Source organism: Brienomyrus brachyistius, chromosome 9 (assembly GCF_023856365.1).
Source record: "Brienomyrus brachyistius isolate T26 chromosome 9, BBRACH_0.4, whole genome shotgun sequence".
Lineage (NCBI taxonomy): Eukaryota > Metazoa > Chordata > Actinopteri > Osteoglossiformes > Mormyridae > Brienomyrus > Brienomyrus brachyistius.
Window position 1 is genome coordinate 24963874 of NC_064541.1, and position 19949 is coordinate 24983822.

The window sequence follows — 19949 nt, forward strand, 5'->3', positions numbered from 1 at the left end:
ACGTGAACTAAAAGTGGCACGTAACAATCCATCCATCCATCCATTTTCCAAACCGCTTATCCTACTGGGTCGCGGGGGGTCCGGAGCCTATCCCGGAAGCAATGGGCACGAGGCAGGGAACAACCCAGGGTGGGGGCAGAACAGCAATTATGTATTTAAATAATTTGTTCAGTATTTGTAACTGGATTTACTTAAGATATAGTATGGTCATAATTTGCATTCGTATTGTTCATGGTTCGAGGTTATTTGGAGTGTTCCTTATATAAACAGTTAAACATTCAGATGAATTCTTTCATGTTGGGGATATCATTTTCAAAAAGATAAAGACTGAACTAAAACAGACGTTGAAATATGAGTCAGGTGGATTTTCCCTCTTTATTTCTAGAACGTAGAATAACTTCAGAAGATTAATAAACATAAATAATAGGTTGATATATCAATGCCTTAGTACTCATGAAATTTAGGGAACTCCATGGGCGTTGTTAGCCCTATTTTAGGGGGGCTTTAGCCCTCATACGTAAATGTGTATTTGTTGAAAGACTCCACTTTCCCTATTTATTCATTATTTTTACGTCCCTGGGGAATTAATTTTAAATCAATGATCATTATACAATTACAACAATAACTGATGTCCTGAAAAATAAATGTTTGTTTTTCATCCGTCCAACTTCTAATTTCTTAGTGCAGGCAGTACAGGGCAGGTGGCAGGGGCAGACCTGGGGTGTGTGCGCCCTGTCCATTACAGGGCGCGCACACACAAGCATAGGCTATGGCCAAATTAGGGACACCAGTTAACCCTACTGCATGTCTTTGAACTGAGGAGGAAAGCAGCAGACAACAGGGAGAACATGCAAACTTCACACACACGGAGTAGGGGTGTGAGGTGACAGAGCGTCCCACCGAGGCACCATGCCACCTGCACAATGGTTTCTTGTAGGTGTCAAAACAGATAACATTTGGCGTAAAAGGAATAATTAATATATAGTTATAGGTTCCTGTTTTGTAAGCTGGGCACCCTGAGCTGTGCTCCCGGCTCAACACAGCACTGTACTGGATAAGCCGTTGTATTGGGTATATAGACTAAATTTAATACAACTATATCCAATATAATCCTTTATTTATGGCTGCCTATTTATGTACGAGGGCAGATGTCTGTCTTAGACCGTGAAAAAGGGGGAATTCCTACTGAATAGCGATGATGTGTACGCGACAACCTACACGTGGCGTTATAAGAGGCTGGCCACCGAGCTCGTCCCCGCGCTCGTTTCCGCGCTTGCATCCGCACACTGAAGGTAGCTGACAGGTGCGGCGCTCTCAGACACGCTCTCTCTGACGTCACCGCGGAGAGCAGCGAGCGGAGCGGGGAGAGAAAGTGCGGTCGGTGGACCAGGGAAGGCGAAGCTCTCCGCGCAGAGCAGTCTGCTGGAGAATTCACCAGACATCTTACCTGAAGACGAGGTGCCCTCATTGGATTATTTTCTCATCCCAATAGCCGCCAAAGATAGGGACTTTTCTATATATGTTATTGTTTTTATTCACACGTAGGATCATTATCCAGAACATTTTTTTTCCTGCTGAATGACTAGCCTTTTTTTATTTGGTTTTCCCGTTCCCTTCACCCCGCTTTCCAAACCCTTGTCTGTGTTTAATAATTTCACACCTTCGCTCTTCCTCTGATTCCACCCAACATTCCCTGTTAAAGGTGAGTTTTTGTCTTTTCATCACTTTTTTCCGTGTGTGTGTGTGTGTGCGCGCACACGGCTTGACAGGGTGTTTATTGCTGAATTCCGATTATGTTCAGCAAGCTCTCCCTCTCTCCGCGCTGCCAGCTTCCGTCTTCCTCCCGACCTTATCCATCCATCCTGCGGGAAAACTCCTCCGGAGTGACCGTACCACCGCCGCTTCGGGACAACGCGCTGTCAGTCTCTCCCTAAAGCCATGTTTGGGTGCCTCCAAACGGACGTTTCTCTGTGTCTAATTTTTCAGCCTGGTTGAGTATTTTTCAAGTATTGCGACGAGTCACATAAGGCAAGTGAAAGGGCGCTGATAGCAGGCAGGAAGAAACTGATGAACACGCATAACATGAAAACGAGTGGTAGCTGAAAATATTCAGGCTTTGTGTTTTTTTCATACTATGTATTTTATGTCAAGTTGTAACGTAAAACAGTATTTGGAAAAAAATACAAATCGTTATAACCACAAATAAAACACCAAAACATCATATGACATGTTCATGACGTGTTTTGATATATAGTTAAATTGCCTGTTTGCTCATGAACAACTTTTGTAGTTGCAGATTATTTTTAATTGTACAAACCATTCATCTGCAATACAATTGTACAAACCATCTGCAATGCAATAATTTATTAAATACATATAAATGAATATTTCAGATTATTTTCTTTGCATATAAGAAATGCGGAGACAGGCTAGAAATGATTTAACTGATTTAGCTCTTTGTCTTGTGGATATATGTTAGTGCTCAGCTGTGTGTGTGTGTGTGTGGGGGGGGGGGGGGGGGGGGGGGCTGGGTTACTCACCTGTATATTGCCACACCATGATGGTGAGTTCAGAAAGAGGTCACCAGTCGTTTTAAGGAGATCTGTTGGGATTGACTTGTACTTTAAGCAAAGGCAAAGGTGCAAAGGCTACACTGCTGTTTGTGTGGGTACTGGGGAAGAATGTGGATATGATCTGTTATTTTGTGGCTTAATGGTGTGAGTTTACCCTAACAGGGACAATTATTTTTCTATATGATTATCACTAGTACTTGTTTTATAACAATAATAGTATTTTAGTACACTCTGCTATATAGCACAATAGAAATAGCAAATATATGAAAATGGACACAGTTTCTCAGTAGTAGTTAATAAAATAAGACTAATGGAGGCAAACCAGAGATATAAGTCCATTAAATCAGCTTTTCGAGGAGGTGAGAAGCATGTCATAGTAATGGCTTATAGTCTGTTAGCCTGAGCCCATGCTGAGGACACAGCTGTCAGGTAAACAACACAACAGCATAACAACTGTATCACTGCTTCATTACGCGGTTTATTATGCCTGGTTAAGTTTAAAACCAGGGTGATTCAGCATTCTATTACAAGGATGAGGGGACAGAATACGAGTCATCTTGGCTTTCATAGAGACTGAGTGACATCTGAGACTGAGTGGCTACAGTGACAGTCACAGACTGACCTCATCAGCAAGCGCATCCTGAAGGAGACGCAGGCAGCTTCCCAGCAGAGGATGGTTTTATTTTCTGTGAACCGCCCTTTATCACTCTTCTAGCTGGAGGTTCTCCTGTCATTCTGAAAAAAGACTGTGGAGAAGGAGAAGTGACAGGAAAGCTGGGATTATGTTATCTGGTAGGGCTTCCCCTAAATATTAACTAAGATTGTTATATAATTTTTAGTGCATCGTCTGAATGAGCAGCGATCTGCTATGTAGGTTATGCAGTTTCATAGGTCATTCCAAACCCTTGTCTACTTATTTCAACTGAATAGCACAGAGTTTCCTGTCACAGAAGGGCACAGCATGTTAGTCGTTGTGTATTCTGGGTGTTGCCTGGTTGGCCGTGCTACCAGCACACCTGTTGTTGCTTGACTTCTGGTGTTTGCATGTTATCTGAGTCTGGGAGTGTCATCAGCAGCTGGCTCTGCCACCAGCATGTTTTGTGTGTGGGAGCATCAGTGTGTGAACCTTATTAAAACCCAGGGAAACAGCTGTACTGGGCCATACTGGACATGCACACACTTTAACAGTTGCCTTAGCTTCCAGGTAGTATATGGATGACAATGAATGCTGAAGGGATTGCTTAGCATTGAATTTGTTTGAAATTAATTGTAATAGAATTACAGCAGTTATTTTTAAATGTCCCGCGACCCATAAGGACAAGCGGTTTGGATGGATGGATGGATGGGTGGATGGATTTTTTAATGTAGAGAGTATAGCAGAGCATAGTAGTCCTGAACACTAACTCAGAAGTAAATGCTGGGTGCCATAGTGAGTATCAGTGTTGCCTCATTCCTCTAGGGCTGGTGGTTCAGGACCTTCTCTGTTTGTGTGGATTTTGCATGTTCTTCTTGTGATGTTTGGGCACTCAGGTTACCTCCCACACTCCAGAAGCATGTAAGTAACTGAGCTGCTGTATCTATATTTTATTACATATTATTTATTTAGCCTACACTTTTATCCAGAGTGACATAAATTTAAGAAAATAGGGTCAGCCGGTCCCTGTCAGGGGTCCTGTTCCAGGTCAGCCGGTCCCTGTCAGGGGTCCTGTTCCAGGGTCAGTCGGTCCCTGTCAGGGGCCTTGTTCCAGGGTCAGTCGGTCCCTGTCAGGGGCCTTGTTCCAGGGTCAGTCGGTTCCTCTTAGGGGCCTTGTTCCAGGGTCAGTCGGTTCCTCTTAGGGGCCTTGTTCCAGGGTCAGTCGGTTCCTCTTAGGGGCCTTGTTCCAGGGTCAGCCAGTCCCTGTCAGGGGCCTTGTTCTAGAGTCCAGGAGTGAAATTAGTCTGCCAAGCCTGCAATTTGCTCCAGTGAGTTCCCGATCACGGGTACCCCCTGAGACACACACCACTCCCCATACTTCCATAGCGTATGATTGTGTGTTCCCTGTGATAGACTGGTATTTCCAGGTTGATCAGGATCTTGTGTTGTTTACCTGAATGAATAATGAATGTTTTAAAATTTACTTATGGTAGTGTGTTAAGGTTTAGTACACAGGTGGCTTTTCAATGCCATCAAACTGGATGCTGTTCCAGAGTTAACGCTGGAAATGGAGGTTTGCCTAATGACTGTTGTCTTGAGGTTTAGAGTGATATTTTACATGAAGAAAGAGTGACAATGAAGGTTGCTGCAGAAATTACTTGTTACTGGTAGAAGCTAGCACTCATAAAAGGCTCTGCTAGGTTACTGCTTCCTCAAATAAGAAGACAAATTTGTGTACTGGGAGGCAGACACCCCACTGAGCTACTCGTAAGTATGTAGTAATGAACACTCTGCTCTGGCCTGTACAATGCTTTGCAAATAAAGGAGTAGGAGAGAGTTTAATAATGGGGAAGACAAAACTTAATTTAAATACAAAGGTCTTGTGACTGGGGGAGAGGGGATGAAGGAATTCAAATTAAATATTGGGAGATTTACATCTCCCACGGTTACTGGTTCAAAAACTGAAATATTGGCCTAATATTTTCAGAAGTATTCAGATATCATACTTAGTAGGCCTATATGGGCTTTGGTGGCCTGATCTTGCACTGTCTACCACCAGATTCTGTAGGTCTTTCACAGTAATTGCTGGCTACTCAGTAGCTGCCCTTGCATGTCTAGGCAGTATCTAAGTAATATTTGATGCTTTTATTCCTTAATTATGGAGCCAGCAGTACCCACTGAGATACATTTATATATCATTTTGTAGCCCTTTTGTTGTGTAGCTTTAATTTCTTTAGGATGCTGTTTGGTCCCTATGTTCATGGTTTTGCCTTCAAATTCAGCTCCTGAAAATAATCCTTGGATAAACCTTGTATGTGATGTATATATAGATACTCTCTTATAGTGTACTAATGACTGCTCTTTTAGGAATATCTGCATTGCAGAAATATGTTCATTATGAATGATTAAAAAAGGCTGCTTAAAGAAGAGAAACACACGACCATGTAGCAACACATCAGTAAATGTCATTAGTTCAGTCCCTCAGATTCTAATGAATAATGCAATGTTTGGATCTCCCAAAAGTGGCCCTGATTAGATGCCATGCGTAATGCATATAGAGAGAGGTCTTTAGTAGGGAATTGCATGTCTTCTTTACTATGTTTCATTGGTTTCATCAGACACAATAAGGAAAACACAATCTTCAAGAAAATTCTCTTTCATTCATTCAGTTTAAAAGTTACATGTGTAAAATGCACAAGGTCATTCATGCAGTGAAACTTAATTGAGGGTTAATTTTCTCTTTAAATAACTTGTATCTTGTGTCAGTTTTTGGCATAGTGACAGATTTAGCCCAAAATGCAGAGTGACAATGTTTATTGTCTCTTGTGTGCTGTACTGGGGCCAGACAGCTTGAGCTGGGGGGGGGGGGGGGGGGGGGGGTTGAAAACTGACTGTACACGCGTTTCCTGACGGGATCAGGATGGGCTGTGATAAATGGAACAAAGTAATTGAATTTCCCTTGGCTGGTTCTTCAGGGGGAGTAGGTCTCCACTGATTAAACACCGGGCCAGAAACAGATTACCACAGCCAGGCTGTAGTTAAGGTTAGCACGTGTTAACCCCCAGCAGGTGACACAGTGAGTGACCCTACTGCTCATGATTATGAGGGAAATATGGTGTCCGGAATTAGATGCTGTTTCTTGGAAATGGAGAAGGGTGCTGATTACATTTACATGGTTTGTTTACTTATGATATGTTGGCAGCCTGACTCAAAATCATATTTGCGTTTTTTGTGCTGTCCAACAGTCCAGTTTTGTTCTTTTTCCGCTGGAACTGGTGCTCAGGTGAAAATTACACAACATTTAGTACTAAAAAATCCTTGTAACAAAATTATTGAAACCCTTCAAAAATATTTATTTTGTGAGGTTGAAGGTTTATATTCAGATTTCTGGAGAGTGACTCCAGTGATTTTGTTTAAAACAAAGGAGGCCGACAGTAGAGCACAGACCCAAATGTTCTCCTTCTCTTAGACATGAATCAGGTGTTTCTGTCAAAAATGACACTTTGACATAGATACCGACATTTTTTTTCTTGTGTGACGTTTGACATATTCTCAGAAGAATATTCCTGCTCAGCCTACCAGTAAATCAACTTGTATTTTGTCCAGGATCTTTCTGACACCTTGTAGCCTTCGCAGGTTAATGTACTTATACAGTATTTTTGTGAATTATACAATTTTTCTGTCTTTGAAATACTCCCAAATCTTACGTGTTTATTTACAAGACAATGTAACAAATGCAAGAATATATTAATAATATTTACAATGTGTATTCAGAATAGATTAGTTAGATTAAATAAATATGGCTTTCAGCTAAATTTTATTTATGTAGCACTAACGTTTTCCCTGATATTCTGTTCTGAATTTGCTTGGCTTGAATTGATAAAGAAATAGTTTTGTAGACAGATGTTATGTTTGGCAAAAATGCATTATATTCATTGGAAAATAAAGTCAAAAGACTTCAGCATGGAAAATGCTGTTGAGATTTTTTCACTTAATGTCTTTGTTGCTTGAAATATTTAACCCAGAAATGTCAAGCTTTATTTATTCATTTGTCCTGAAATGCATGAGCAAACAACCTGAAATATAAATATACTCAGTGACAAAAACAGTTTCCCAGACGGAGTGGTGGAAATGAAATGAATCTGCACGTGATGAAAGGTCAGGTGACTATATTGCAGTGATGACCTGGCTGGCCGTGGGAGGAGCTCAGCATGATGAAGGCAGGCCATAGACAATGTCTGTGCCTTAAGCAGTAGTCTTTTAGGGTTAATGTCTGTGCCTTAAGCTGTAGTCTTTTAGGGTTAATGTCTGTGCCTTAAGCAGTAGTCTTTTAGGGTTAATGTCTGTGCCTTAAGCTGTAGTCTTTTAGGGTTAATGTCTGTGCCTTAAGCTGTAGTCTTTTAGGGTTAATGTCTGTGCCTTAAGCTGTAGTCTTTTAGGGTTAATGTCTGTGCTGTAATCTTTTGTTTTCTGTATCTCAGGTTATAAGGATCCAAGTTTATTGCTGTTTTTCAGTGAATAAGACATGTTTAAGATTTTAAGCTATACCGTCTCATCCTATATGAGACAGCTCTTTGTATATTAAGGTGTACAACACACGACTTAGCGCTTTATCTTCCTTCACGTGTACTTGTCTGATTTTTTTTGTTGCATGACTTTTCAATTTTCAAGCATTAAATCAAAAGCTTTTAATTAAAAGCTTGAAAAAAGTGACCACTTTTGCAGTATGTTTTAAGTTACTGGGGAGCTTTTGATGCCTTTGAATGGGTTAAAGCTGGGATAGAAGCGTACACTAACTGATGGAGCTTCTACAGTGCTGGGCTGCTGAACTGGAAAGCTGAAGACATGTCTGAACATTGTAGCGAGTTTCATTGCTGCATGGCGGCCCTTAGAGTGCAGAAATTCCATCATGGCTCATTACTTCAGGTGATCTAGAGGCAATAGTTATTATATAATTTCATTTGTATTTTTGACCTTGTTTATTCCAGTTAATCAGAAATTGTTCACTCATTGCTAAGAGACACATTTATTATTGGGATAATGTATATTTTTTGAAATATGTTGTTTTTCTGGTCAGCTTATGACTGTGTCTGCTGTCTCTGTTCAGTGCTATAGAAATGTTCCCTTTTTCACGGTTGTCCTTGATTTGTGGATATGGCGAGTTTTTCTGACTGATTCCACTGGTGCTTGTCCTTGGGTTTGAGTGAATCTCAAATGATGTGTGGCCACGTTAATGGCACCGTTTGCTCCCGGTCTTTAATCATCTCCACAGGAGCAGGTGCAGGCGGCACTGCACAGTGCCTAGTGCCACTGGTGGGGACATTTCTGCTTTGCTCATCACACTGGCTGAACTGGCTGTTCTTCAGCGGTTGCATTCTATATGTTCTCTTCCAAAAGTTATGTGCTCCTGGAGTTTTCCTGATCTGACTCATCATATCTAATGATGTGCTATGGATGGAAAGTGAAATCCATGATGGTGAAGCTTTTGGTGGGTAAGGAAGGCGACACGTAGCTCCGTCTTAGAGGCCAGAATAATATCACTGTCAGAGTATGGGTATGGCCAAACGTTTGCCTCCAAAATTACACCACTTTTCCCATCTTTTCCTCTCTGTGTCATTGTCATCTTGTCCTGCCCATTTGCTAGGCAAAGTGTTCCATCACTTTAAGTTGTGCAGCCCTTCCTGACTGTCAGCTTTTCCCTCCCTGCTGCATGCAAAACTGACCCAGCCTGGCTATTCACACCCACCCCCAGCCCTTACTATCCCATCTACACTTTCTTCTCTTGGTGTTGGTCACTTTTCAGATGGGGGGGGGGGGGGGGGGTATATCCTTATGGGATGGACTTTTTCACAAATCATTTTGTTACAGCAATATCTGCTGCAGACCGTTTCTTAATAAAAATGCCTCAACAGTTTCTTCTGTTTTCATTACTTGATGAATAACGATTAATTTCATACATAGTAATGTCCAGAACGCACCTGACCTTCTTCAGACATCAGACAGAAAATCATATGGACTGAAATGAACATAGGAACACTGTCTTTGTCATGCGTACATCAGGGGATTCTTCTCGCTACCTCTACCCTCTGGGACCAAACTAGAACAGCTCCACAGACTAGAGCAACCCTTCCCAAACCACCACGCTGTCCACAATTCGCAGGAAACAGAACATCATCTTTCCTCTTGAAAATAACAGGTTACTGTTTGCTGCTTCATATGTGGAATAGGACATTTAGGTTATGAACTACTGTTTATTCTACACCTCACAATCAACTACTTTTTATTATTATAATTGTATGTCAATCCTTTGATTTTGGTATTTGATATACATGAATATTGTGGTTTTGGAATAAGTTTCAATCAGTCAAAAGACTGTTTCTCACCATTCCCTGGTAAGTGACAGGCAGTGCTAAGAATGACTACAGGAATAGTCTTCCTTCATGTTAATATGTATTATGGTCAAAACAAATATACTTTTTGTGCTTCCACTAGTTAACAAGTTTTACAAGTTTTCTATCAATGATTACTAGACTAACAATCATTGCCATGCAGAGGGTTCATACTCAGTTACAAATAAAAGTTAAGCACCCGGACTGAGTGTTGGAAATGAAATGAATCTGCACGTGCTGGAAGGTCATGTGGCTGTATCACAATGATTATAATATCAGATCAAATGGACACCAGAGTTGGCAGTATGGGCACACTGCTGGTTCCCAGTTCAGAAGGTTGTGCTCCCCAACGGGCCTTGATACATGTGGCGATACAGAGGGGAAGGGAGTCTTACAGCCGTTGTATCCTATCCTGCGACAAGTCAGCCCACAGCTGTTGTAATTGGCCCTCGAGATCCTGCAGATTGGCACCGGGTATGAGTTGACGTCTGCGCTGATCCCACACATGTTCAATTGGGGAAAGATCGGGGGACCTCAACATGACGCAGGCAGTGCATAGACACACATGCTGTATGTGGATAGGTGTTGTCCTGTTGAAAGACTGTACCAGGGTGCTGTCTCAGGAGGGATAAGACATGAGGACGCAGGATGTCACTGACGTAACACTGTGCCATCAGGGTCCCCTGAATCACTACCAGAAGTCATACCCTATGGCTCCCCACACCATGATGTCATACCCTATGGCTCCCCACACCATGATGCCAGGAGTAACGCTGGTGTGTCTCTCCACAACATTGGCAGGATTGGTCCTCTCCCCTCAGCACCGCCATACGTGCACACGACAGTCATCTGTGGTAATGCAGAACCAAGATTCATGGCTGAACATGGCACAATGCTATTCGTCATCAAATCGGTTATGGCACCACTCCAAACACAGCCGTCTCTGCGCTGGTGTTAACGCCACCCTACTCATGGGACGGTGAACCTGTAGTCCGGCTGATGCCAGTCTTCGAGACAAGGTGCAGGATGACATGAGGTGTTGTAGAGAGTCATATACCTGTGTCCGGATGGCAGGCACAGATGTCATGGGGTTCTCTAATGCTTGGCACACAATACTACAATCCGCCGTTGGTGTGGTCTGTCTTGGGCAACCGGAACCTTCATGAAGTGTGTAGATGCCCTCATGTGCCCATTAGTCATATCACTCATATCCTTCATACATAATATACAGCCATGGAAAAAATTTAAGCCCCACAGCACAATTGGCTCACTAATCTTTCAGCTTATGGTTGTGCGTATGTGAATAATACGAACTGTCCTAGCAGTGTGCTTCACACCTGCAGGTGATGTTTCCATTCCTTTTAAGGGTTCATGTGTACTGCTGTCTTAGACGTTTTGCCTTCTGGCAGCAGAACCACGATTAAACCAGGATTTAAAAATGCAGACTTGTTTAAAAATATAGAGTTGTATCTTAATTTTTTTCCCTGGCTGTTTGTTTGTATGTATGGTGGGGGAGGGGGAATGTACACAAGTGCATTATCAAAAAGATTCAGCTGTGAGAGTAGTGTGTATGATTTGACACTAAAAGACTTTCAGCATTAGTGAGGATCCAGTGAAGCAGAATCTCCCCTCTGAGTTTGTTAACCACCTCTCTCCCTGTAAGTAACACCAATTACTGAAGATGTTACTCGAGAAATCAACACACAATATCCCAGAATCACAAAGTGAAAACGTGTTTTTTTGGAACTGCTGAAAATGTATTAAAAATAAAGCCTATAATTTAATGTTTAATGTTCAGACCATATGCTATGACACTACAAATCGAGCTACAAATTGAATCTGGAAGCGACTGTGGTTCACCTGTGGCAAATTCACAGGACTGATCATGATTTAGAAAAGCACACATCTGTCTTTATGTAGTCCCAGAGTTCACAAGGCATGAAAGAATAAAGGCAAATCCACAAAGTCCAAGGACCTCTCAACCGATAGGTAGGATAGCAAGGTAGGATTGTGTCAAAGCATAGATCTGGTAAAAAGTGTATAAAAATCACCACCACAAAGGGCTCTCTGACAGTATGAGGAAGAAGATTTACTTATGAAACAGAAATTGAACTCTTTGGCCTCAATGCCAAACACAAAATCTGGCAAGAACTAGTAGGTTCATCCCCAAACCATTCCTGTAGTGAAGCATGGTGATGACACCCTCATCCCGAGGGGATGCTTCTCAATGGCAGTGCCTGGGAAATTGGCCAGCACTGAGGCATGAGCAAAGCCAAATATAGAAAGGTCCTTGAAGAAAACCTCCTCCAGAGTGCACGGAAACTTAGAGCAGAATAAAGATTCACCTTTCAGCATGACAACGACCAGAAGCTTGCAGCCAAGATAGTGCTGGAGTGACTTGAGAACGAGTCTCTGAATGTCCTTGAATGACCCAGCCAAGTCCTGGAGATGAAACCCATAGAAAATCTGTAGAGAAGCTTGGATATCACGGTTCGGCCACATTTCCCATCCCTTGTGGGTGGATCTGCAAGGGAGAGAAATTGTTCGAATGCAGGTGTGCCAAGCTAGTAGGAGCACAGAAGGAAGACGTGCAGCTGTCATTTCTGCGAAAGGTGATCCTACAAAGCGGCAGGCTCCAGATACCTCAGTTAAAAGGGGATTTCAGCTTTTATTTCTCATATATTTGCAAAAATTCTTAAATATATTTTCAGTTTTTAATTATGGGATATTTTGTGTTGATTGATGCCAAAGAAAGAATCAATTCATCCGAAACATCTGGAAAAGTGGAGGGAACTGATTACTGAAGGGAATCAGAAGTATGTTCATGCATTTCAGTTTAATCTCAGACCAAACTAATACCTTCCATGAGTACCGAATCTGCAAAAACTGCATGAGTAATTTGGTCTTTAATGTGGCTTTGTGACCGAAAATTACACGTACTGTATTACTGCAGCTGCATTCCTAAAGGATTTTCTTCTCGCACCAGTGGGTACACAGTGGCAAGCAAGGTTAGCGGCACTATGTGTATAATTACAATGGTGTTCTCCAGTTTCAGAAGAATAACGAAAACTTGTACATAAATATATTGCTACTGATATAAATTCTGCTATTTGGTCCCATCACTTGAAAGACAAAGGATCAAATCATTTTGCACAACACTGCGGTTTGACAGGTGTGGCTCTGCCATTGATGCTCTGGGACTTCAGGAATCCCTGTTTAATCTCGGTTTGATTAGGAAGGATGTGGACCACATTGTCTGTGGAAGATGAATTGGTCCAAAATTAAATTGGTGTATGAATATGAAAAGACAAAGAGTGTAAACAGAAAATGAAGCATCAGACACATAAAGGATCTAATCTCAAATTGCATTTGCCTTTTATTATTAAAAACAATGAAAATAAGCAGAACACTGGAAAAAATGTAAAAAATTATACTTTTATAACCATTACTGACTGTTTTGTTTGGTCTTGCTGTAATCTTATGTTATGTTGTATCTGTCATATTTGGATATATATTCTATATTTGATCGTGTATTATATTTGAACATAAACTATTTTATATTTTGAAATATGTTGGATTTGCATGTAGATTTTCGTTCATTGTGATTCTGTGATTGTTCTTTATTATGTCTATAAAAAGCAGAGAAAATTATCTTTAACATTTCTACATAATGCAAATAATAACACTGACAGTGAAAAACAGACAATGAAAGTGACCCTGTCATTTAGCAAGCAAATATCAGTTTATGACTTAATGATGTGAAATGTGCAAGCAATGTGGTTTTCAGGTACTTCTTGACAAAAAATGTCCATCAAGAGCAATTAGTTACCACCAAAAATGTTTCACTGGAGTATGGTGATGGTGATAATTATGACTGACTTTAGTGTTAGGGTTAGGGTTAGGTGCGTCCCGTTCAGGGTATCCTCTGCCTAGTGGCTTGTGCTGCTTGAGATAGACTCCAGATCCCAAAAAACAGTATACTGGATAAACAGATGAACGATGGGCAGATGGACTACAGTGTTACATGCTGCAATGGAGAGTTCCCCATGACTGAACATTAAAACAGTTTTCAAGCTGCACTGAAAACCTGAGGGTAAAGTTACACTAGTCTAAGGCTAAAAGATAACTGCTGTAGTTCTGCCAATGACATTTAATACAGCAATCCAAATATTTTATAATAAATTTGTATTAATGTTTTGGCTTCACACCCCAAGGCTGTGGTTTTCACCCCCAGTTCTGTGTCTGTGGTGTGCTCTCACAGTACCACCACAGGTTTCCTTTGGAAACTCCAATGTCATGTGCTTTAGGGGGATTGCTGTTCCTGAGTTGCCTGTAGTGCGTAATTTTATGCAGCGTGGTGGATTGTCATCCAGTTCAGGATGCTTTCTACCTTCGCTTCAAGGGAAATGTTTCAGAGCCACTGCTTCGGGTAAGTGGTTGTGGAGAATCACATGGATGGAAAATAATTTTAAAAATGTTAAGATCTACATAATTATTTGTTAAAAGCTGTTATACATGGATTCGTTCAGATTCACTCAATGTTACATATTTAGGAGTTAACAAACGAATCGTATAACTGCTACACAGAATATGAAGTTCTTAAACTTGCTGTCTAAATGTAAATTCTGCTTTTTAGAATGGAATAATGATACTGCATTAATCCTCCTAGGGAAATATGCTTTGCCCCATCTGGATTTTCATAGTGAGAGCTATCTTTTCGGGGGGGGGGGGGGGGTAACAGCAACGGGGCACTTTGTGGAGCCCAGGGGGTTAAGGACCTTGCTCCAGGGCCCACAGGCATATGATTATTCTGCCAAGGGTGTGATTGAACCAGAACCTTCTGCTCATAGGTATAAGGGATTAGTCTGCCGAACCACACACCAGTCCTAAAACCGATACAATGTAGACACTTTGAGCTTGTTTTTATCAGCTGGGCCTCTGTATGCAATACCTGACTTGCTCCTTATAGGCTTCATAATGCTGTGTAATGTGTCTCATTCTCATGCAATGACTCAGCTCAAACCCAGAGCTAACATGGTATAGAAATACTGGTAAGACCTTGATGTTATACAGTTAAATTTCTGCTATGAAAGTATTTACGACTGATGGGATTTTTGGGTCCTTTCATAATGCAGATCAGAAGAATGAATAATGAAAGCCTAGCACTGAAGGAACTTTTTCCATTGAGTTTAACAGCTCTCTGAAGAAATGATCCAAGCACTCATTACTAAATACAGCGCTTCACAGGTACTTTAGCAGATGCTCTATGCTAATGGATTGCAGGTATAACACATCAGAATACAAACTATAGGCATTTCTGGACACATCTGTGCTTTTCTCTCCAAAACATTAGTTATCAGTGCTTTAGTTGAGTTGTGAAACATTCATGCTTTTTCCCCATTCATAATGTTAGCATCCCAAAAAGATCTGCGTATGAGAGTCTTACTTATTTCAGAATCTGTAATGCATAAATCTTAAATCAGTGGTTGGGAAACCTACAAGGTTAAAGATCCAGAAAAGCATAATATTCAATTTTGTAAAACCAAGGGCATAGAAACTGCTTAGCATATTTAAAATGGGGCAAAAGCATATGCAATACCTGTAATGATTAATGGGCCCTTTATCGAAGACAGTGATGCAGTATATAACTGCCAGTGAGATTCTGCCAGTAGCTTTACAGTACGTTTAGCTGCTCAACTGAATGAAAATGGAATCCATTCTGGCACCAGAAAACAGCCACAGAAGGCATCACGTTCAGATATTTACTCCAAATGTGTAACTACTTGCTTTTCCATTATGCTTGAAATTATGCTATATTTTTCTGGAGAATTACCTTCAAAATGGTATGTATCATTGCAGTTATTTATGCTGAATGTGTTTTTTTTTTATGCTTGTGCAAATATGTATACTATAGACTAGGAAATAAGGTCCAATTTAGACTTAACCATTAGAAGTCAGTTACAGTTTGTATTCACATGTTGACCCTCCACAACTTTTCAATTTTATTATGTCTCTTTATCTTGTATCATCCATTTTGGTAAGATATGTAAGCATAACTGACATGAATGTCAACAAGAGTCACTGTCATCAAAGCAGCCTCTAAATCCAACCTGAATAATCAGTTGCACCTCAGTTGTTTAAGGCATCTACTTAGCAGATGCTTTTATCCAAACCAATATCAATTCAGAAAGCAGGTTCAGATGGGGTTTACGGGCCCTGCTCAATTCAGAAAGCGGGTTCAGATACGGTCAGTATATTAACAATGAAGGCATAACCGCATCAGATGATAAGGACTATTAGTGAAGCTAGATGCATGTAGTACTGTGCATCACATTATCAAATATATTCCTCCCCTGCTTTTCCTCCAGGATGGTTCACTCCGATTCGAGATATTACAGAGCCCTGTATAGTAGTGGTCATGTATGTCTGAGTGAAACATGAAAGTACAGTAGTACTTCATAATTTGTTTTCTAGTGACTGAACACTGGCTAGTGAAATACTAGATGGTGGGGGTCTACAGTATGTCTGTTTTGTTTCAATTTTACCTGAATACTTCCTCTTTGATTATGTTTTCTCTTTGGCTGCTTTAAAATACATCAGATCATGTCATTGCTGTAGGTAGAAACTCTAAGATTACAGTATGAATAGTTGAATTTGGAGTTGGTATGTCCAGATTTTTGACTGGTACTGTACATTACAAACAGCAATCACAACAAAATTATAAGTACACTGAAGACAAGATTGTAGGGAGTGGCATGCAACACATTGAAATTCATGTATAAGGTCATTCTATTACATTTTATTTTAAATTCAAAATAATTAATGGGAATCCTGTGCTGTTGGAACCAACTGGTACTGAGAACATGCAAGGTTAAGATTAGGTTCAGCAAGATTTATATTCGCGAGGCTCTCTCACCTTATTTGGAATGTGTATACAGTAGTTTTGTTGTTTGTTTTTCAGATGCCTGTGAGTTATTGATTCTTGTATCACTCCTTCATTCAACGCATCTGTTATATGTCCATGGGTTGTAATGAAATAGGAATGTAAATTTCAGCAGAGCACATGCACTGTCTACTAACTAGATAGATGTTTCAAACCAAAGAGTGTAATAAAGATCTAGAATGTAATAATGCTGGAGAAAATGGCCTTCATTTCTATTGGGCTTTTCTTCTGTATCCATTTCACACTGAGGAAAAGTCATCTGTGCCAGACACCACACTGTGACATCCATCTGGCAGGACTCTGACGCCATCTGTACAAACTCAAACATGTCCCGGCCAGTTGACACTACACTCCTTTAAAAACATATCCTCTGTCTGAAATTGGAAGTTGTAAACAAGTGGAAGGATAAGCACTGAGATCTTTATGATTACTCTGCTCATGTGACTCGGATCCAGCTTAGATCTAAAGGAGAAAACGCAGTGCAGTAATTCTTTGTGATGACTTCATTCTTTTGGAAATATAAACGATTGTGGTATCTCCATCTTTGGCACCTGGCCTATAAATCCGCCCCGTATATAAAGCAATTGAAGTCTTCAGTCCTTTTTAGAGTGAAATTGCGAAATGGTTCACATGATGATTAATTATTTTGTATCTTCTGAACACGTCTGACCAGATTGTATGTTTATTTCCGGATTACATTGGAGAAGTGAATGTGAGAGACATAGGACCTTAAAGTAATAAAATAACAATAAAAAAATGCCAGGAACTTCCAGTTCCCAAGAGTATTGATAATTGATACTTTGATATATTTATATATAAATGATTATCATCCACGTATTTGAGAAATCAGTGATGGGATGAATATCCAACATTGGGAAATAACAGAGGTTACTTCAGTCTACAGAACAGACACAACCATCCACCCATCTTCTAAGCACTGATCCAGAACAGGAGATCACACTGGATGGGAAGCTGGTCCGTTGCAGCATACTGTACACACTCACACACACACACATACGATGAATAACTGAAAGAACATGCAGCTACATGGGAGGTTTAATGCCACAATGGCTGCGAGACCCACTGAGGTACAGGACAGAGCCATTCCTACTAATTACTGGGTAATTAGCCTTACTTCCATTTCAGATAAAGTAAGTGTAATTGAGGTAAAGTGCACAATGTGTTTGTGTACTTTATTAGATACTGAGGAAGTCATACTGTTTAATATGCTGGTGCAGTCTTTTCTGACATATCCAGCATTATCTGGATCTGGAGGGTTGTACTGTATATTTCTGCTTTAAATTGTTTTTGCAATGTTTACATTGTAGATGTTTGTGTGTAAATGGGCCGTGATCTATATTGCATCATAGTCTCCACCAGGTGGGCTTTTATTAACAAGTGTGAACGTGTGGTTCAGTTGTATGTTTGTTAACAGCCTGCTTGGCAGATAGAGCAAATATGACAAACGTGAAATGGAGCAGCACACAGTGCTGAAGGCTTCTTTGCATCTCTTTCTTTGGCACTGCCAGTTCCATGAACTGACTACTACAAGGTTTATGGCAACGATGGCTAATAGCAGGTGATGCTTTTACTCTGAACGGCTGTATATTTATTAATGAAACTGTCTTCCAGCCACGTATGCAGTACAGGGCCATATTGGAGCCTATCCCAGGAAGCACAGGCGTAAACGTTTGGTCAGGAAGCTCGTCCCATACAGGGCAGACACATGTACACGCTCACACACTATTGGCGATTTAGAGACACAGTTTCACCTAAATTCTGGTCTTTGTGTTGTAGGAGAAAACCTGCACAGCACGCAGAGACTACAATCTCCACACACTCAGGGCAGGGGCAGCATTCAAACTCCCGGCCTAGGTTGTATGAGGCAGCAGAGCCCCCCACTGTTACCCCATGCCATCCATTAGCAAAACAGATTTAAATTGTGACTCACCTCTGAGCCAAATGGTTAAGTCCAGAAAAGGACAGGATATTCATTGTATTTATAACACACAGGCAGATGGTAATATATTGCACCTGGTTTGAAAAATTGTCCTGGCCTACACAAAAATGTTGTCCAAAAATATTACAAAATTAAAATGTGTACATACAGGGTTTACTGGAGAAGTGCACTCTGTTAAATCAATTCATCTCAACCTTCAATCTAATTTACATAACACTGTTCTTGATTGCAGCTGTTTTTGAGTGATATTCAAAGATAGAATAGATACAATTGCAAAAATAGAATGTTATTTATAAACAAGGGAATGGCAGTGACCATTGGACAAAGCCCAAGCCATGTACAAACACAATGCTAAATCTTCCACTTATCAAACCACTTTGACAACCTGTGGCCTGTACTAAGAAGTGGGGTTACTGGCTTATCTGGGTAACTTGATTTAAGGTAGTCTGGGCAAAATGTAAGTCAACGATTATGTAGTCCACTGAAACTGTGGTACCTTAAATCCGACAAATTACCCCAAAAAGCCAGTAACCCTGCTTCATTGTACAGACCACGGATTTGGTACTAACAGGACTGTCATGAAATAGCTGTTAATTGAGATAGATAGGTTAGACTCAATCATCAGGCAAGAAGCAAACGGAATTCAGGATTCTAAGCTAGACAATAGGGATTTCCTGATCCAATTTTTTTGGTATCCTAATTCGATCTGATTGATTCAATATTTATATCTGCTGATTCCGAGTCCCAAACCAGTGTTTTAATAAATATTTAAATATACTTAAAGTAGTCATTGGTGCATTGTTTGTCTGAGTGCCTCTTGATTTCTCAGTGTTCTTTCTTATGATATTTTGCAAGTGCCAAATTAGATTAGAATTAAATGGCGCACTAACCCTAACCCTACCTCCTCTCAAAAGGATGGCATTGCAAACATTGCTGGTAGTTGTTTGGCTACATTGAGTTTCCAATTTAAAGACTTTCCATACAACTGACATCTCAATAGTTTGTAGTTTCAAGCCATGTGCCTCAGACCTACTGCAGCCCATGACAGATCCGTACAATCTGCGCAATTGCCGAAAATTAGGTGGATGTGGGAAATTAGATGGATCTGGCTGTGGTACCGATCAATTCAAAACTGCATGGATAGGCCCTAATTCCCAACTTTGATATCAGCTCACGACATAACTGCTAGGCAATGAACTGGAGATCTGATCAGAACCAGAGATCAATCTAGAGGTCAACCTAGAACCAACATCCATCCATCCATCCATTTTCCAAATCGCTTATCCTACTGGGTCGCAGGGGGTCCGGAGCCTATCCCGGAAGAAATGGGCACTAGGCAGGGAACAACCCAGGATTAGGTTTAGGAAACCCAGTCCATCGCAGGGCACACTCACACACCAGTCACTCACACACACATTCCTAGGTGCAATTTAGCAAGTCCAATTAGCCT

General features: G+C 40.8%; 1 protein-coding gene across 14 annotated transcripts in view; it reads left to right on the plus strand.

The window, feature by feature from the left end:
* The first annotated feature begins 1298 nt into the window (after positions 1 to 1298).
* The window catches only part of LOC125749067 (poly(rC)-binding protein 3-like), a 61587-nt gene continuing 42936 nt past the window's right edge, over positions 1299 to 19949 (plus strand). For 7 of the 14 annotated variants that reach the window (XR_007399768.1, XR_007399769.1, XR_007399770.1 and 4 more), the window contains exon 1: positions 1305 to 1702. The gene's annotated coding sequence lies outside the window, so the exon portion shown is untranslated. Of the gene's footprint in view, positions 1703 to 19949 lie in introns of all 14 variants that reach the window. The other 7 variants (XM_049025932.1, XM_049025937.1, XR_007399773.1 and 4 more) reach the window with 5 other exon arrangements.